The 18,982-nt window shown below is 43.0% G+C and overlaps 1 protein-coding gene across 1 annotated transcript in view; it reads left to right on the plus strand.

Moving 5' to 3' along the window:
- The first annotated feature begins 17,562 nt into the window (after positions 1-17,562).
- Positions 17,563-18,982, plus strand: part of AMOTL1 (angiomotin like 1) — an 84,200-nt gene continuing 82,780 nt past the window's right edge. The window contains exon 1 of the mRNA XM_029960962.1: positions 17,563-17,598. The gene's annotated coding sequence lies outside the window, so the exon portion shown is untranslated. The remainder of the gene's footprint in view (positions 17,599-18,982) is intronic.

Genomic DNA, 18,982 nt, shown 5'->3' on the forward strand with positions numbered 1-18,982 from the left:
AGTGATACTGACAGGCAGTTTGGTGCTGACTGCATGGCCACCTTCTTCAAGATGACCATGAGTGGCTCTGTGAACTGCCCCACGGATTTTACACAGCTCTATGACACCTCGGTTTCCTTGAAAAGTTACAATCATGCCCAGAGGAGAGCTGAGATGGCAGGGCTGGGTGCAGAGCTTGTTACTGTCCCAGCTGCAGGGAGCTGGATGGAGGCTTGCACAGGTCCTGCACCCACAGCTGTTGCTCTGGCATATCTCTGCTTTGCTAGTGCTTGTTACCGACCACGTTTCCTAGATTCAGCTCGTGCTAGATCTGGCTTGTTTGGGGTAACTGCTTTTGACCAAAGAATCACAGAATGGTTTGGATTCAAAGGAACCTTAAAGATCATCTAGGTCTAACCCCCCACCATGGGCAGAGATACATTCCCTAGATCAGGTTACCCAAAGCCCCATTCAACCTGACCCTGAACTTTCAGGAATCGGGCATCCACAACTTCTCTGGACAGCCTGTGCTAGTGCCTCACTTCCCTTACAGTAAAGAATTTCTTCCTAATAGCTAATCTAGACCTACCCTCTGTCAGTTTAAAACCATCCCCCTGTATTATATCACTGCATATCTGTGTGAAAAGTCCCTCTCCAGCTCTCTTGTAAACCCCCTTCAGGTACTGGAAGATAAGGTATCCCCAGACCCTTCTCTTCTCCAGACTGAAAAACCTCAACTCTTTCAATCTGTTCTCATAGCAGAGGTGTTCCCTCCTCTGACCTCACTTCCACACATATATGTTTGAGTGAGGCACGTATGTCTGCAGAGCCTCATTTTACAGGGTCACAATGGCCAAAGTGACTGCTGACACCTCAAGAAGCTGCTGTTGTGTACACTACAGCATGCAGGTATTACTGCAGCATCCTTTATAGACTCATTTTGGAAGCAATTGAACTAATTACCCCAAAAATTCAGATTTTACAAGAACCGCCCCCCCCCCAAACAACCACAAAACTGGGACATTTCTGAGAATTATACTTGGTGGATGTGGTATCACACGGGTGACTGGTCCTCATCTTGGAGGATGAGCAGCAAACTGACATTTGCATCAGTGCACGGCTGATGTGTTTATTGCACATGATTTTGTTACAAGCGCCTGAGTGTAGGGTGGCATTCCTGTGGGCAAGGCAGCAGCACTTGAATTTGATGAGTAGCTGGGGTTACTGCCTTTGTTTACTAAGGCAACCGGATTTTTGCATTTGAAGAAAATGCAACCTGACTCCTGGCCCTCAGGGAGGAGAGATGGAGAGGGAAGTGAGTGTTGACAGTGCAGAGATCAGAAACCTTAGAGCAGTTATTTTGGATGCTGGTACCGGCATGACTGCAAGGGAGCGAGGCTACTGTTCTACCCTGCTACCTGCACTGGAGGTTTGCTCCCATGGCTGGGCTGTGACTGGTTTTGGAGTAGCTGACTGAAAGCTATATACATCATATTTGTGCATGGTACAGTCATTTCTTTATTTTTTAGTGTAGATATGAAGAGGCTGAGGAGGGAGTGGGATGGAAGTGCAGTAGGTGCAGGGGTAGCAGCTACAGGGACACTATGTCCTGCTGCACTTCTAATGAAGTGTATTTGCTTTATTTCCCCCCCTGAACAGGATTAAAGTGAGCATGCTGCCTTTTCTCCCTGTCCTGGAAGCACTGCCATCACAGAGGTCTCCCCTCCAGCGCTGCAGCTTGTTTGATCCTGACAGGATTTGGTCTGGAGCTGAGTCACCCGTTTATTCAGCATGGCCAATTTGGGCAGATATCTTCAGCTCTGCTATATGGATCTTATTTTCCAGCTGTCATCTTGTATGAAAAAGAAATTTACAGGATAACCAGATCAGTCAGAATTCATAAATCCTTCCCATTTCATGAGAAATACTGTGTATGTGTTTAAAGTAGTGGAAAAACCTCCTCATAAGGAGATGTGTGGAAGTGGAGCACTATACCACCACCTCCATGTCTCTTGGGGAGGGACATGGGTTTTGTTATAGCCAGATTTAATTATAATATGGCTTAAATAATAAATACAAAGGCATCTGAGACTATCTATGTAATGGGTAGGAAGAGGCACATGGCAGGGGCAAGAGCAGAGAGCAGGCAGTGTCATCCCCGGGACTGCCTGGCCAGGGACGTTGTCCTCCCGTGGATGTAGGAAGACCAAGTCAGAGACAACCTCTCCCTCTGCAACCTGGATGCTGGAAATATTTTAGCCTTTTCTTCAGTTAGGTTCCAGAAGCATGGAGGTCTGCCAAGTGATGTAGGAGGTTTTAACAGGTAGACTTGCCCCTGGTGTGGTACTAAAACCAGTGAGAGAGTGTCCTGTGGGGTCACTTCTTGTTCTGCTGGCACTGCAGACCTTGAAGTCAGAAGTGGTCATGTGTGGGGTGTTTCAGTCAGGTCATGTGAAGTAGCTGAGAGAGGATACTGTAAAACTAATTAGCTTTTTTCATTCACCAATAGATCAGAAGTTAATTCTATCTCCTTTCCTAGGCAGTCATTTGAGGGTGGATTAAGCCTACATTAAAATGTTTCTTGATCTTCAAAAATAAACAGATGGTTTAGTTAGACAATTAGACAATTATTTGTATTGTGATATTGTACATTTTATCATTGTGCTAATAATAGGAAAAGTTTGTCCCTATGTTACTGACAAATCAACAGGAAATCAGTCTTTCTCTGCTGTTTTTTCTCCCCCATATTAACTATTTCAAAAAGGTTTGTCAGTGCTGTAGAAGTCCAAAGAGCAGTATTATTGGGTCACACCTTTGATTTGAAGTGACTCATCACTCAGTGTTGGCTTTATTATTGAAATCTGCCTATTTGCACTTCTGTGCATGGGGATGTCAGGGGCCAACTCCAGTACTGGCAAGATTCTTCAGTTTTAGCCATAAGCCAAATTATTTCCTTCAGAGCCTCCATCAGCACTCAAAGGTTGTGCAAGGTGCAGGAAGTGGCATCAGGCACTTTAAAGATCATAATGTAGGAAATCTAATATGCATTAGCAGCCAATAAAAACCACTTATCACTAAATCACTCCAAATTTAAAGATGTTATTTCACATTTCACATCTCTCCTAGTGATTAATGCTGGTAAAGACCCCACCAGTGCAGAATGCTGGGTAATGGGCTTGATGGCCCACCCCAAATCCAGCATCATGAGGTAAGGCTTTTCTAACACTGCTGCTATTATTGCCATGTCTACCTTCCTTATTAGGGCAGTCTGCCTCAGACAAATCGGATCATCACTGAAGTGGAAGATGGCAAAATCCTTACTGTAACACTCCCAGCTGACCCAAACTTCAGGAAATGGGTAGAAGAAGAGGGAGCAGAACCTGTGGATGCCCAGGCTACCTCCAGCCATGGCCAAATTCTTGCTGAAGAGCAGGAGGTGGTGACTCATCCTGTCAGCCTGGTTATATAGCTTGGGGCTTTGATCCTTCCAGAAAGTGTGTGACTTTGAGAAGGAGCCAAGGGCAGCCCCAGAGCCTACAGAGAGGGCACAGAGGAGCACAAGCCAGGCTCTGTGTGGCAATGTGTGGTGGGTTGACCTTGGCTGGATGCCAGGTGCCCACTCAGCTGCTCTATCACTCCCTTTCCCAGAGGGACAAGGGAGAGGGCAAGGTGGAAAAGGGAAAAAAAAAAAAAAGACAACTTGTGAGTTGAGATAAGATAGTTTATTTAAAGCAAAAAAGCAAAGCGAAGCTTGTGCTCTCAGAAGGGAAGGGTAGCAGGTTTTATTCTCTACTTCCCATGAGCAGCAATGGTTGGCCGCTCCAGCGAAGCAGGGCTGCGGCACACGTGACGGTTTCTTAGTAAGCAGCCATTAGACAAGGAATGCCCACCCTCCTGCTCTGTGCCTTAGCTTTTATATCTGAGCTGACGTCATATGGTATGGAAAATTCCTTTGGTCAGTTTGGGTCAGCTGGCCTACTTGAGCCCCCTCCCAGGATCTTGCCCTCAACTAAGGAAGGAATGTTACAGTGTTGGTGCTGCAATTAATTGACAGTCACAGGCTTAACCTATATTTCAAATAATGTAAACTTAATGTGAGGTCACAGTAGAAAACACACATACTTTGTTCTTGGCATGTTTAGCTGGCACTCAAGATTTACTCCACTTCATAGAGCAGTTTTCATCAAGAGGTTTAAATGCATTTAAATGTTAATTAATGGACTGCCCAGCATTTTTATGAGACAGAAGGATGAGCAAGGGAAGGTAATGGTTTGATTTTAAGAGCATGTGCTGAGGACCAGCAGTACACGGAGTATGATTCCTCATGGTAACACTGGTCTTTGCAACCCTGGGCACCATTTTTCAAGAGGTTTTGGATTTTATAAAGTGAATTTACATTTTAATCTACCTAGTGTGATGGTCCTCTCACAATCCACCAATTCTTACAATTTAACTACACATCCTATCAAGATTTATTGCCTACCCCCAATGAATCTTACATTGGTGAAGAAATTACTGCAACACCATGACCCTGCATCAACTACTAGAATGCCTAATAACAGGTTGCCCAGAGAAGTTGTGGATGCCCCATCCCTGGAAATGTTCAAGGCCAGGTTGGATGAGGCTTTGAGCAACCTGATCTAGCAGGTAGCATCCCTGCCTGTGGCCGGGCAGGGATGGAACTAATCTTTAAAGTTCCTTCCAACCCAAGCCTTTCTATGATTCTATGATCCGAAACCATGGACATGGAACTCTAATCACTGTTTGTAATGATACAGAAGAGAAACACAGTGTCTTGGAATGAGTGATGAAAGATGGAGAACATCACCGTGGGACATATGATTGAGATGGTCTCTGACAGCAACAGGAACTCTAAATGCAATGCTGCATTCTGTTATAATTTCTGTAATTTCTGTTGCATTATGCTTGTTATTGAACATTATTCTATATGTGACATTGTTGCAAAGTCTTCCTCACATATGTAATATTGCTCAATCATGTTTAACAAAATATTAGTAATTAGGTAACTTGATCAGAAATGTACCTCCATTCACAACCAGAACATAGTATTACTTTTTTTGTAGGCACAGAGGTTACAGACAACTACACTGCCACTCTGTGGAACACAACAAATTGATATTAGTAATGGGGTGGATTGCAGTGGTACATCCTCCCCCACTCTTCCAGGACAGTTTATATTCTCAAGAATGCTCATTAAGCCTCGGCTTTGAATGATGACTTCCTGTGCCGGTAAGCTCCTCTTGAACTTATCAGGAGCACTGTCTGATCCCAGGAACTTCTCTTGCCTACCAAACTCCTGTTTTCTAATGGATAGCCTTGGAATATTATTTAGCTGAATATTTTTTTACTGGACTTATGAGGAAAATTCCGGCAACTACTGTCTCTGACTATGGCCAAGGTGAAAATTGACAGATGTGTCAGACAGGTCCCAAGTGGGACCCTTTGAGCACTCCTGGACCACAATGTCTGTGCCAGCATCTCCCTCCGAGTCAGACAAGTCTCAGAGCTCGACAGCTCTCAAGTTTGTGATATCTGGAGGACCGAAGCTGACAATGGGGCCTGGGCTGACACCCCCACTCCTAGAGGCTCACATCTCATCCATTAAAAAATGCCAAGGCATCTGACATGAGTATCTCCCTGAACCAGAGGAGGCTTTCTCAAGTCAAAGGTGTATCTCTTTGTACATACTTCTTTGTTCTGTGTGCATGTGCATGAGAATAGATTTAAACATTGTGCAGCAAGTATGAATATTGTCACATTGGATTTATAGTTATGTTACTGCTCTGTTTACAGTAAATTCTACTGAATCATTTTGTAAATGTTAAATTAGTCAATTATTAGCTGCTATTAAATCTTTTAAGACACAAACCATTGACCACGTCTGGTGCTAAGTCTGGACTAAGCCACATGTAGGCTCCATCAGGTGTTTAAAAAGCATGGGGGTCCTCTCTGAACCTTGTGAGTCTACGGAGGAGCCTCTCTTACCCTTTTGCACCCTTACCCTTTGGTGTCCCTGTGTAAATCATTCTAGATTGATTCTAAACTGATTATCCTTGGTGTGCTTCATCTATATAGTACCTAGTGGAGTGAAACTAGCCATTGAACTTTGTCCCACTTTTATAAATTCATATTAAACTTCTTTTGCTAATACCTTTGACAGTGATTCCTCAAGCGACCTAAACCACTCACTGGCTATTGATACAATAACTGTCAGCCATCAATTGTCAGGCACTGCCAGATGAGGTGTGAATGGGTATTGGGAAGCACAGATGGATAAGCAAAGTCACAGGAAATGACTCATCTAGAAGTCATGGGATCCAGGAATAGAGCCCTACGCGGGAATCGGATGTCTCAGGCCACCTGAGATTTCTAACCCAAGGTGTCACAGCTGTGGTCTTGGAGAAATGCTTCCCTTGGTTCCTTGCATGCACCCTGAATGGCAAGGAGAGATTTACACCACAATGAGCAAATGTTTGGCATCTGTATAGAGCCCAGTGCAGACAGTCAAGCTAAAGGGGAGTAATGTGGTTCAGACAGTATCTGCCATCACTCAGTGTTTTGAGAAAATATTAAATTCAAAACCAGACCATATACCTGGACCAAATGAAGCAGTGCATGACTATTTTTAGCATTTCTTCATCTCATAAAACTCATCTTGCCTTAATTATTTTACAGAAATTGTCATATTTTTAAATCTATAAATATAAATTAAAATTCTAATATGGAATTTGCTGACAGAGTCATTAATTGCATTGCAAAGGGTGCATAGCATTCCATATTTACTTTTTTATTGCTTTAGGATGATCACAGTTCATTAAAAACAGAAGACATTGTGTATAGAACAATTTTGCACATACAGTCTTAGATTTTAAAGGCAATTTCTAATACATGTTCCTCCTGGAAGAGAAAATTATAACTGCAGAATTTCTCTTAAAGTAATTCACATAAATCTGATTCCACAATTTCTCACAGCAGTTCTGCCCTGCTGCCAGTACAATTTTAGAGAGAAGTGTAATAACAACACTGATGGCCAAGAAACTGTATTAAATAGGTATTGCAACAGGTAATAGATTGTGAAATCATGCATGGAAGAAGTGTGCATTTAGATATTTCATAACATTTAAAATCAGAAATTAAAGTATCCCGGAGAAGAAAGACTAACCTAGAATATACACAAGAGGGTTGCTGCACACCTCATATAGGTGTCTGAGCTCCAAGCCAGGAGACAGAGGACGTGAATGTGGAGCCAACAGCAGAGACAGAGGCACTCTGTGAGTGTGACATTGTGACCCTTCACTGTGGGTGCAGTCTCTGCATCTGAGCAACTTCGTGTTCATGTGCACAAATGGTCCTCCACCTCCTGCAGTGCAGGTTTGGTGGGCACGAACAGTGCTGCCTGCCCAGAAGCTCCTTGCTGAAGTCCATAGGGTCCAAGGGAGTCTTGGGGGAGCTGAGCAAGATGCAACTTTCTTCATGTGGTTCCTGGTGAATCAAAGGGTTCATTTGGGGTATATGGGTCAGGATGATCTGCCCAGGACAGCAGTGGACACAGGGAAGGGAGGCATTAGCAAGCGCTGTAAAGTCTTCCCTGCTGAAAAACTTTGGAATGTGCCCGTGGTCTGAACCTGTTAGTGTGCCTGTGAAGGGCTGCTGGGTGTGAACAGCATCACTGGTATTTGCAAGAAAGGACCTAAGCTAACTGCTTCTCTTTCTCTGCTAGTGTTCAGGGGAGACTGAAAGCTATGGTGAGGGCTAGGCTGGAAGCACACCTTCGGAGCCTGGGTCATTTGGAACATTCCTTCCAGAACAAGAGAGCCTGTAAAAACAAAAATTTAAATGTATTTGCATATCTGCACACAGCACACATACTCAGGTAGTCTGGTGAAAGAAAAAAAAATTACAAATATTTAAATGCTTAGTCTCACTTGTCTTGAAAGATGACTAAACGTGGAAGGCACGACAACAGTCATCCCACCATGGTGCACCACTGTGCATCACAGCAGATATCCCACCAGGCATCATCCTAGTGGCACAGCAAGCATCACTGCAGGCAACCCACCAGTTCATGTCAGCAGGCATGGGAGCTGGCATCTCACCAGGCATCACTCCACATCATCTTACCAGGCCATCAAAGCAGGAATCACAACAGGGTGGCGCTTTGCTGCCAGCCCTGCTCTTTGAGCCTAGTGGGGGTAGATGGATGAGGAAGGCAGGGCTGTTTCTTAGGCAGGCAGCACAGGTTAGCCTGGGTGTGATGAGCAAGGCCTCAGGAAGGGAGAAGCAGCAGCCTCCAGGAGCATCCAATTGTTGTGTTAGTGGAAAGAGGAGTCTGAAGGCATCATGCCTGCTCCCCAGCTGATTTTCAAGGAGCTTTCTGCATGTTTAGTCCAAAAATGGTAAAAGATGGCTTTCATCAACTATATATATTAAATATGAAAAAATACAGTTTTCATTGTGAAATTGAGCCTCTGGCTGAACATCTAGAATGCGACCTTGGGAGGCCTATGCCCACCAGCGATGGGGAGAATAGTTCTATGACAGCACTGTATACAGAAAAAAAGAAAAAGAAGTAGCAGTGGTGCAGATAAGAAATGTCCACTTACTTTTCTCAGATGTTTCTTTTGCAGGGTCTGGCTGGCCTGTGAGTACCCCATAACCATGAATGGGGAGACAGAGCAACCCTGGGGAGCCAAGCCTGGAGCTGCTTGATCGGCTTCTCGGTCTAGTGAAGGGGATAACCTCATATTGAAAAAATTATTTTCAGAAATCTCATTGGAATTTCAAGGCTGCCAGTACACTTTTGCTCCAAATCTCTCTCACATTAATGAGGGGAAAGCATCTGGTTTTATATTTAAAGTGAGAAATAATCTGTTATCTGAATTAGGACAGCTGAGGACTTTGTATGCCCAGATTAGCACAGCATCAGGAATTATGATATTTAAGTACAAATTCTGGTGTTCAGGGGCAAACCCATCACTAATGCCTTGAGACTTGGGGCATAAATAGACCATGTCTTGCTTCGCAGGCGCATACATTTGGCTTCTGGGTTCCTTTTCAAGGTCACTTCTCTATTTACAGAATTTATTTACTGTCTCTTTACAAGAGATTTCAAACAGTTCTTAAGAAATAAAGTTTCATTGCATCACAGGAATATTTTTGATACATAATATGAACATTGAATTACTAAAATATATTATGTTGAAACTTTTTCTAAACTCATTCTGTTGTTAATTTGCATACTGAGGTAACCTAGGTAAGGAAATAGACACTGGCAAGATGTTTTGGAAAATGAACACTGGTATTGATGCGGTACAGTGTAGGAATAGATGAACACAGTAACACCCACTGACACATGGGCTGGAAACAGAGGACAGTCTTGCTCTGGGCTCAAGTCTGTGCAACTCAAGAGTCATTATATTCTTGCTGTTTCCCTACCATGGTGACCTGAAGGAGGGCTGTGCTCAGACAGTGCCTGCTGTACAGATTTGGCTCCCAAAACACATAAATTGTAGTTATAAATTAGGACTGAGCCTTTTCTGTAAGGAGTTTATAAATTTCCAGTCTAGCCTTGACAGACACCAGTGTGTGTGTCCATCCAAACTGTTTCCCCATCTAAAGCACAGCCTTTGGCTGTGCAAATGTGGCTCCGAATAACACTACTGTGGTTTGGATTTTCTGTACTATAAGCATTGCTATTCAGCTGATGAATTCAAGGAGATAAAAAGATCATGTCACACATTTCAGATGGTAGTATTTTGTGCATTTCCTGTTTATATTTCAAGTATTAGGAAGCTAAGAAGTTGGTAATTTCATTTACAGATGGTTTGGCTGATATTGGCATCCAGTATTTGTCTACCTCTACTGTTTCCTGTATTTGTCAATCTCTGTGTTTTGTCCATGTGCTGGTCCAGGATCTTTCCTCAGTTATTATCCACAAGGTGGTTATAGGAAAACTGAGCCATATGTGACTGTGAGTTTAACTACTGGCACATGAACAGCTAACATGCTTTTAAATGGTAAGCAAACTTTCTGGAAAATATTTTCAAAAAGGAGCGAAGAGAAAGTGATCTAATGAGTTTATTTGAGGGCAGGGTGAATTGTCAAGGCCAAGGAGTACCTGTCGTTTTTCATATATCAATAAGAGAACTCTCAATATCCAAATTTAGTTCAGTTCTTACTATCTTGCCATACCCAGTTGGATCAGACTTTCTTTAAATTAGTGTGATGGGGCTATTAAATGCATATACTTCCTGCAAAGGCAATACTTGCACTTGCACTTTTCAAATTCTTTTCAAATAAGTAATTTAATTTAAAAATGAGAGTGGGAGTTTTAACAGTATAAAATTGGGTTTGGCTCAATGTTTTCATTCCCTGATAACAGTGCAGCAGAATAATTTGTGGGTCAAGGAAAGCTATGGGATCTTCATGCATCAGTATCCAATACTTTATATTTTTATTGAAATAACTTACCTTTGCAGCAGACAGCTCACTCGCAGAGGTGGTGAGGACTAGGAAATGAACATCAATTTGCAATATCTCACTTTGCATTTTATTGGTGACCTGATCCAGACTCTGGCCTGGCAATTCCAGGACAAGGGCTGAGTCCAGCAGCTTCTGACTTCTGGGAACCCTCATTCCTTCTTGGGTCAAGCCCTTGAGCACTTCAGGTATTGGAGCTGCATGTGGGCATGGGCGTGGCAGCCACTCTGCTTCTGAAAGCAGGTTTCCTCAGTAAATTCGTTAATAACAGTAAAATTCCAAAAGCCTTTCTGTTAACCATAGAGAATAAATGAAGCCAAAAAACAAATGTGAGAATGGTTTTATTCAGGACAGGCTTGAATTCAGTAATTGAATTTAGCCAATAAATTTTGAATTATATATAGATTTAACATTTACTCTTCAGAAGTTAAGGTTCTTTAAAAGGTCATATTTCATTTTGCATTAGAACATGGTGTGTTGGCTTTCTGCTCGTGGTTTTTTTGCACATATGAATGGTTAAGGTAAAATGCTTTCGATTTCCAAAAGCAGCAAGTGTATACACACTTAATAAAAAGATAATTTCTTCATGCCGATTTCTAGTCAGTAGGAATTTTTCCTGTGTCAAGCAGCAAGGTAGAAGAATTCAGGCTGATTTCTTCAGGCTTTCATCTCAGATTCTCCAGAAAGCAATGAATATCATAATAATACAAAATTACTCTTTATGTTCTGCACCATTTCTGAATGATTTGCCTCTCTAACTTATCATGCCAATCTCAGCTGGCCACTTTGTTTTTATGAGTTCTGGGAAATCAAAACACGAACCAATTTTTCTTTAGCAATTGTAACTTCAGCCAGACAAAAAACAAAGCTTGTGTGAGTCCTCCTCCCTTCCCCTTAAGGTTGAGAAGCGTGACTGAAGTCAGTGGAGTCACTACTGTGATATAACTACCAGAGTAAAACAGAAGAGAAGGCGGCCCATGATATTTACACTAAATTTTATGAGAATGGTCTGGTTTTGACTCTGTTAAACTGAGTATGGACCCAGCTATGACATGTCAAATGTTCAGCACTAAACTTAAAGATGCATCTGCTTAAACATGCAACATTACACTGGTTTAATTAAAGTAGCACAACCCTGGGTGTGCATACCTCTGACAAAAATGGCTGCCATGTAACTTTTGGGTCAAATAGTAAAGCTTTGCCAATTTGACCTGTTTGGTTCTAGTAGCTGAGAACATCTGCCTGCAGGTCCCGGTTGAAGATGCAGGAAGCTGTGCTCAAAGCAGGGCACTCAGCCACACAGTTTCTCTGGAGGAAGTTATCTTTTGCAGATGAGCTACAAAACTGCAGGTCCTTGTTTGAAGCTCCAAAGTAACATCTTGGGAAAAAACAGTACGGTCCCTGCAGTCGTGGAGCTGTAAAGCAAAAATCAACTCTGAAGCAGAGAAAGTGTGACTTGTCGTTGAACTGGAACTGAAATCACTGTAAAGTGCTAAAGAAAAAGAATTGGAGAATGCAAAAAGACAACAAAATGCATGTGCAAGTGTGTGTGTATGTGTATGTGTGTGTGTGTGTAAGAGAGAGACAGAGACATGACTATACTATGGAAAGAAATTCTGTCTTCCACCTGATCCATCATTAGCAGACCACTTTTTACATGGGCAGATAGTGATAGAACAGAGGGGAATGGATTTTAAGCGACAGAGAGTAGGTTTAGATTGAATGTAAGGAAGACATTTTTTATGCTGAGTGTGGTAAGGCTCTGGCACAGGTTGCCCAGAGAAGTTGAGGATGCTCCATCCCTGGAAGTGTTCAAGGCCAGGTTGGATGGGACCCTGAGAAATCTGGTGTAGAGAAAGGTGTCCCTTCCCATGGCAGTGGGGTTGGCACTAGATTATCTTTAAGGTCCCTTTGAATTCAAACCATTCTGTGATTCTATGATTCGATGACTTCAGGTTTATTAAAATCACCTGCTAATTGCAGTCCAGAGAATAGCCGTAGTCTCCTACTTGTTTTCCTAGAGGTTTGTGGGTGACTCAATCGAAATATGATATTTTTGGTTTAATGGTAGGCAAAGGAACATTGTTTTTCTATTATACCACTCTAGAGGGAAGCATTTCTCTGGAGCTGGCTGCTGCCTTGTGTAGATGCAGCTACCACATGGAGCATCTCTGTGACATGCTCGCTGACACATCAGTCTGCCTGAACACACCAGCAGCTGAAACAGACTGAGGAAACACCCAAAGGGAAACCACAGAGCATCTAAAAATGCCAGGAGAAATCACAGTTTGCAGAACACCATCTCTTCCTGGGAAAACCTTCATAGCTCATCAGCACGCCTCAACTAGCAGGCATGGGAGGATCATGTCTAATTTAGTTTTGCAAGTATGTCACTGGGCATTGGAATGGAAACTTACCTAAAGTTTAAGACATTGAAAGAATTTCGAAGGTCACAACCTTTAAACATAAGAAATACAAACCAAAACTGACTGTAGGTGCCCCAGTTCCAGCCCCCTTGGAACACAGGAACTGCAGGGGGTGGCCGCCTTCTCCCAGCTATGGCTCGTCTCTACTGGTATCAGCGACGTGAGAGAGGGATGCAGCTTTTGAGGTGAATCAAACCATCCTAAGTCAGGAATTTAGTGTCATTAATCTGACATTGATTAGTGTCATTAAGCCTGAAAACAGGCTCCTCCATTCTCGTGGGATGAGTTTTAGAGCTTAAAACAGGTGAACCTAACCTCATCTTTGTAACTCTTCCCAATTAGAAAGCTTTGAAAGCAGCCTGCAATTGTAAATGCATTTTGGGTGGCAATCATCTCCTGTCTTTAGGACACTCAGAAATCAGATATCCAAGCCTGAAGTAATTGCTTCAGGGTTTCTTTGTCATCAGTGGCGGAGAATGGACACCTCTGGTGGGAGACATTTTAGGAGAGCTGGTAGGCTGCTTGGCTGAATCATCCTCTGGAAATGCTCATGTCTTCTGAAAAGGCAGGTCACTGCTAACAAAAATAAGAAAAAAAAATGCTTTTTGGGAGTACAGAGACTATTTTATGAGCTAGAAATGCAAGGGTTTGCTAGCAGGTGGAGAGCCTAGGGTTGATTCAGTAGTTGCATTTGCACTCCTAAAAGCATTGGACAGAAGTGCCCAAAGCTGGTGAGCCCAAAGGAGGTGAGGCCACAGCTGACTTACATATGTGCTAAGCAAATAAAATCCCACAAGTTCTTTGATCTTGGAAAAAATAGTAAGTGTGACTCCCAGAGCAGTCCCTGCGGATGGAACTTCAAACACTGTCCAATCAGGGTATCTGTGCAGCAGTGGACATTTGATACAACTTCACAGGACTGACACCTGAGCTAAGGTGTCTACCTAGGAGCTGGCTGTCTAGCTCTTGGAGGGTGGAGAGAGGGAGAAAATTATAGAGATTTCTGTATATACATATACATAGAGAGAATTCAAATGGACTAGCATGGAAGGACCTGCTGAAGCTCAGCACTTTTTGCTCCAGCATACAAGTTAGAAGAGCAAAAAAATCACTATGGTTGCATGAGACAAATTAATTTTCTCACTGAAACCACTGGGTTGGTGGATGGGAGGAGAAGCTGACATGCTGCACCATGAGTAATTCATATTTCCAGTTACTACAGGCTGTCTGTGCTTGTGCACTCAAGATTTTGGAATTTATGTTGGTAAAACAGCAAAGCAGTTTTATCTGAAACAGATATTTCTCTGCCAGAAGTTCATTGGAATGTGGCATAATAATTCAGTTTTGTGCCCAGGTACTGTGTAGGTGTAGCTGGTGGGGAGTGCTGGTTGCCTTATCACTCAATAAATACATTTTTGTTAGCTACATGCTAACCCATGTGTAGGTAAAAATGGTGTATGCTCTACTTTCATGGGTAATGTGGTGTTAACTTGGCCAAAGTTTTCCTAGCTTTTCATTATTAAGTTGTGTGCCAAATCCATAAATAGCAACAAGAAATGAAAGAGCGCTTCACACTCAACATCTTGCTGGATGAAGAGTTTTGCTGGATTGGGAGTGTTCTGGGTTTGCTTTTGTATTACTCTTAACACAATATTAGTGAGACAGCACTACAGCTTCAGATATGCGTATGACATCTTTTAAACCTAAGTAATTGTATTAAGTTGTCATAGCGCTCTGTAATTTCATAAGGAAAGAAGACAAATTAAAGGATATTCATTTCTACTGACAGCAAATACATAACATGATACTTTTGAAAAGAAGAACATATTTTTGGATGCAGAACACACATAGATGCAGCTAATTATACAACTTTCTTGCAAAGTTATGTTTCATTTATTTCTGAGTAGTCTCTTTAATTTTAATAGGCCTGCATGCTAGAATAAAATTAAGCAGATGAATGTTTGCATGTTGGAGCCTTAAGGGGCCTATATATACACCAGTCAAAATGTATAAAACAACTCAGTGCTGTATATGCTGGTTACAATTTCTCTTTTAAAAATAGATTCCTGGGTTAGAAAAGGGGAGAGAACTGAACTATTTAAACTAAAAGAGAACATAGGTTTGAGAACAAATGGACATAAACCACCGATGAATGTATTTAGACTGGAAATTAGAAGAATGTTCTTGACCATCAGAAGGTGAAAACATCCTTCTAAGAGTAAAAAGAGATACAGAGGATGTAACTAGCTGTGAAATGTACCTCGGTTGGTTTAGCACAATCTTATGATGTGATTCCTTGTGGCAGACAGCAATTGAGTATGATGACCCAGGAATTCTGCTCCAGCATCTTCTGGTTCTAGAATAACATAATAAGTACTCTTTATGTAAATAACCACAATAGTTCTTCACAAGGCATGCTTGGATCCACAGTAATCACCACTGAGCTCATTATGTTCAAGCATTTGGACATGAAAGCTGTGAGCTAGAACCAGGTGCCCTTCAGCAGAGATAATTGGGTTGGTGGAAATCGTTGATGACCTGCAGTGACTTCTCTGGGATATGGGAAGATGAAAGTGCTTGTAACGTGTCCCTGAGCAGCATCAAAGAAGACACATTAATCAAAGGGAGAACAAAAGAGGGCAGAAGAATGACTGATCTGAGAAATATACTGCGTCTTTCTTGTTAGCTGGAAAGTCAAATTACACCAAATGTCCTCAGCGATCACAGACTTTGAAAGCGTGGGAGATGACATAAAGTGAAAAGTGGTTGTGAAACAGGTAAATTAATGTCTAGATGCACAAGTGGCAATGCTGGAAAGAAAATGAAAGTGATGGTACCTGATTCTTGAAGATGCCAGGTGTTTATACCCCAAGAGTAAATATTTAAATTTAAATTGAAAAACATTTGAATTTTGCAATGAAAATTATTCCAGAATTATGAGAAACACATCACCCTCCTGATGCAATGAGCATACTGTTCTCCTGCACAGTGCTAATAAGGGCCCATGTGGGATTTGCTGTGGAGGGAACACCCTGGACTTGAACCTCCCACATCCCAAAGGCATGGAGCAGCTTCACAGGCTGAAGCTATGGTGAAGATTTTCCTCAAGACAGAGAAATTTGGAAATGCTGTCAGCAGTCCTTCCATGTATCCAATAAATTTCATTAAAAGCTGAAGAAAATTTAATTATACTACAGTGAACTCTACAGATTATATTAGTGTACTCAGGCATCATTAATGTCAGAAACAAGAGGCTGGACTTGAGGGCCATCAGCCTGCTCAGCTCCACTGCCTTTTGCTCTTACCACGGGCTAGGGACAAGTACTGAGAAAGCAATCAAGGGTTCTCTTCTTTCTCATGGTCTGTCTTGGAATTAGGTGCTTCCTGTGACTGCTATTTCACTAGCTGTTTGGTGGCTGCAGAGCTACTGCTTCAGGAAAGCAAACAGATGGTTCTTTCCTTGCACCCAAAATACCCCGGTGTCCATTATTCTGCCACAGGACTGCAGCAAAACAAGGCAGTTGCTCGTGCAAGATGGTACACTCAGAAACAGAGCTGCTTCTCATCATGTCACACTTGGGTGTCTCATGGTCTCCATACAAAAGTCATGAAAATTCAAAGGTATTATTGCAACAGCTTCCTGGGATGTTCTTCAAACAGAGATTAGAGAGGGCTTTGCAAGAATCAGCAAAGAATCAAGAGAAAAGTAGTGTCCATGAAGTATACCATAAACTGCAGAAGCCATCCTCTGTAAGGACCGAGGCTGCCAAAACCAACTGGCATTGCAATTACACAGCTACATCTTCCACCCATCTCTACAAACTTCAGACAGACTTGGGATTCAGAGACTCCTCTTGGATTTTAGAATTTTCTCTTCATCTGTTGGAGGGAGCTGCCTCTTTTGTGACTTTTCTACCTTCCTTTTCTTTGGAGGTGCTTTCCTGTCAGGGCTGGTCTGGCCAGGGGGAGCTGCAGCACCCCCAGGGGGGGAACGTGACAGCTGCACAAGGCTGTTGGGGAGTCCATGAACTGGGACCTGTTTCGAGTTACTTCCCCTCCCACATTATCACCATGTAGGGGGCTTCTCTGTCACCCCACAGCCTTCCACCTGGACTAGCAGAGCAAGGACAAGCAGCTCCATGGGGCTGTGGGATTTCAGGATGGGTCCCTTTGGCCACGTCATGGGCATGCCCAGGGAGGGTGTCTGCTTCTGTTCTGCAGCAAAGCACAGTGTACCTTGATAGGGGGTTATTTTTGAAGGGGCGATGCAACATAGCAGTGGAACTGGTGCAGAAACTCCTGGCTCCATCCTGTACCCTGTGCTTGGGTGAGAGGTGGTTGCAGGATGTTGTCTCTCTCCTGTCAGCTTAGCACTAGCTTCCCTCCAGAGCATTTTAGGTCTGTGCTAATTCCCTAAATTTAACCAGTGATGTCAAAGGCTCATGTTAGCTCCCTGCACCAAGTCCTCTGCCCACACATGCCAACGTGAGCCAGGAATAACTCCACCACCACATAGATTTTAATCCTGTCTTAAGCAATGGCACCCAATGTCCAGTTTTGTAACAGGGTCTCCTGAGCCTTTCCTGTGCAGGTGGATCAGCCCCACAGCTGGGGGTAAGGAGATGCTGGGGATGGGAAGACTCATAGCAGGAGAGTTGGATACAACTGCCAGTGCAAGAAGAGACCTCTCGAGGTAAGCTGGAAATGGAGTGCTGTTATTTATTGATCCAGTGGTGGCCAGAGAGCAGGCATGGGGATGGCTGTGTTTGATTTTGCTGCTGAACCAACAAATTGAAGGAGGAAAGGAAACACACTCTGATAGGTATCTAAATTGATGTTACTTTTTGGTAGTGGTGGTTTTGTCAGTAAAATGACAAAGTAAAGAATAGAAAGTTCTGTTCAAAACAAAATGTTGGATGGGGCTGGAGGTAACAGTTTCATTTTGGGTGGCAGGTAAAGGAAAACAAGGGAAATAAAGGGCTCATTTCACAAAAGCATTGGAAGGTGGCAGCCCTTCCCCCCCTCCCCACCCCCTGCAGCTTCTCATCTGTCCCTCTCCTTCTCTTCCTATGCCCAAGAGGAAGCAGTGTAGCACCCCACCAGTGCTCAGGTTAAGGACTAGCTCCCATCCATCTCCTCCTTGAGCTGCCCCATGAAGTGAAGTCCAGAAAGGCTTTGCTAGGAAAAAGTGTCTGTTTTCAGACAGAATATGCCAACCACAGTGGACTGGCCTTTTTCATCCCATTGCCTAATGCGACCCTCTTTCTCCATTTGTCTGCTTTTTTGGGGGAATGCAGTGCTTGCAGCTGGGCAGATGTTTAGCAGAAGACCTTTCCCCCACCAGTTCAGAAGAACTGGTAAGAAGGACAAGCTGTGAGGAACAGGAGTTTTGCCCTGAAGGTGTTTCAGTGGTGCATTTTCATTTGTGAGGATGGACTCGCTTGGCGCCGGTAGGGAAAAGCAGTCATAGCCATGTGTGGTGTTTTGCTACCTAGGCAGAATGTGGATGGACAGAAGGGCTGAGCCAAGTTAGCATAGAACATCCATCACCTCTGCATTTCAGTTTGGCCACAAGCTGTTAAACATCTGCTGGAGCCTTGAGCCCTTCTCGTCTCCCAGAGCTGAGTGGCAGAGAGGCTGAATGGTGCAATCCTGGCCTTGGACATGCAAATCATGGAAAATGCGTGGAGAACTTCCCCCAGGAGTAAAACAGTCCATGCTATGGCTGGGAAAAAACACTTCTAGCTTTATGTAGCTTTTGTTCCCCTCAACTTCACAGGAGGACCAAATCTCATCTTTGTATTTTTTTAATTTATTGATTTTGCTAGAAAAAGACTTAGAATTTAAGATCATAACCAAAGGGTTAAGGTGCTGATTGCTGCTGCCTCCCAGGTGGTTTTTCCACACATGAACTAAAAATTCCAGCCTAAGAAACTTTTCCTGGCAAAAGTTTTGTTGAAAGTAGTACATTCCTGAAATGAGGAACAAGGAAAAAAAAAAAGATCAGTTGATATTTTCCAGGGAAATATTGATTCCTCTGGCAATTGGAAGGCCGTGGGGTGGGCACAGAGGCTGCA

Source organism: Manacus vitellinus, unplaced genomic scaffold, assembly GCF_001715985.3.
Source record: "Manacus vitellinus isolate BGI_N305 unplaced genomic scaffold, ASM171598v3 scaffold_2_pilon, whole genome shotgun sequence".
NCBI lineage: Eukaryota > Metazoa > Chordata > Aves > Passeriformes > Pipridae > Manacus > Manacus vitellinus.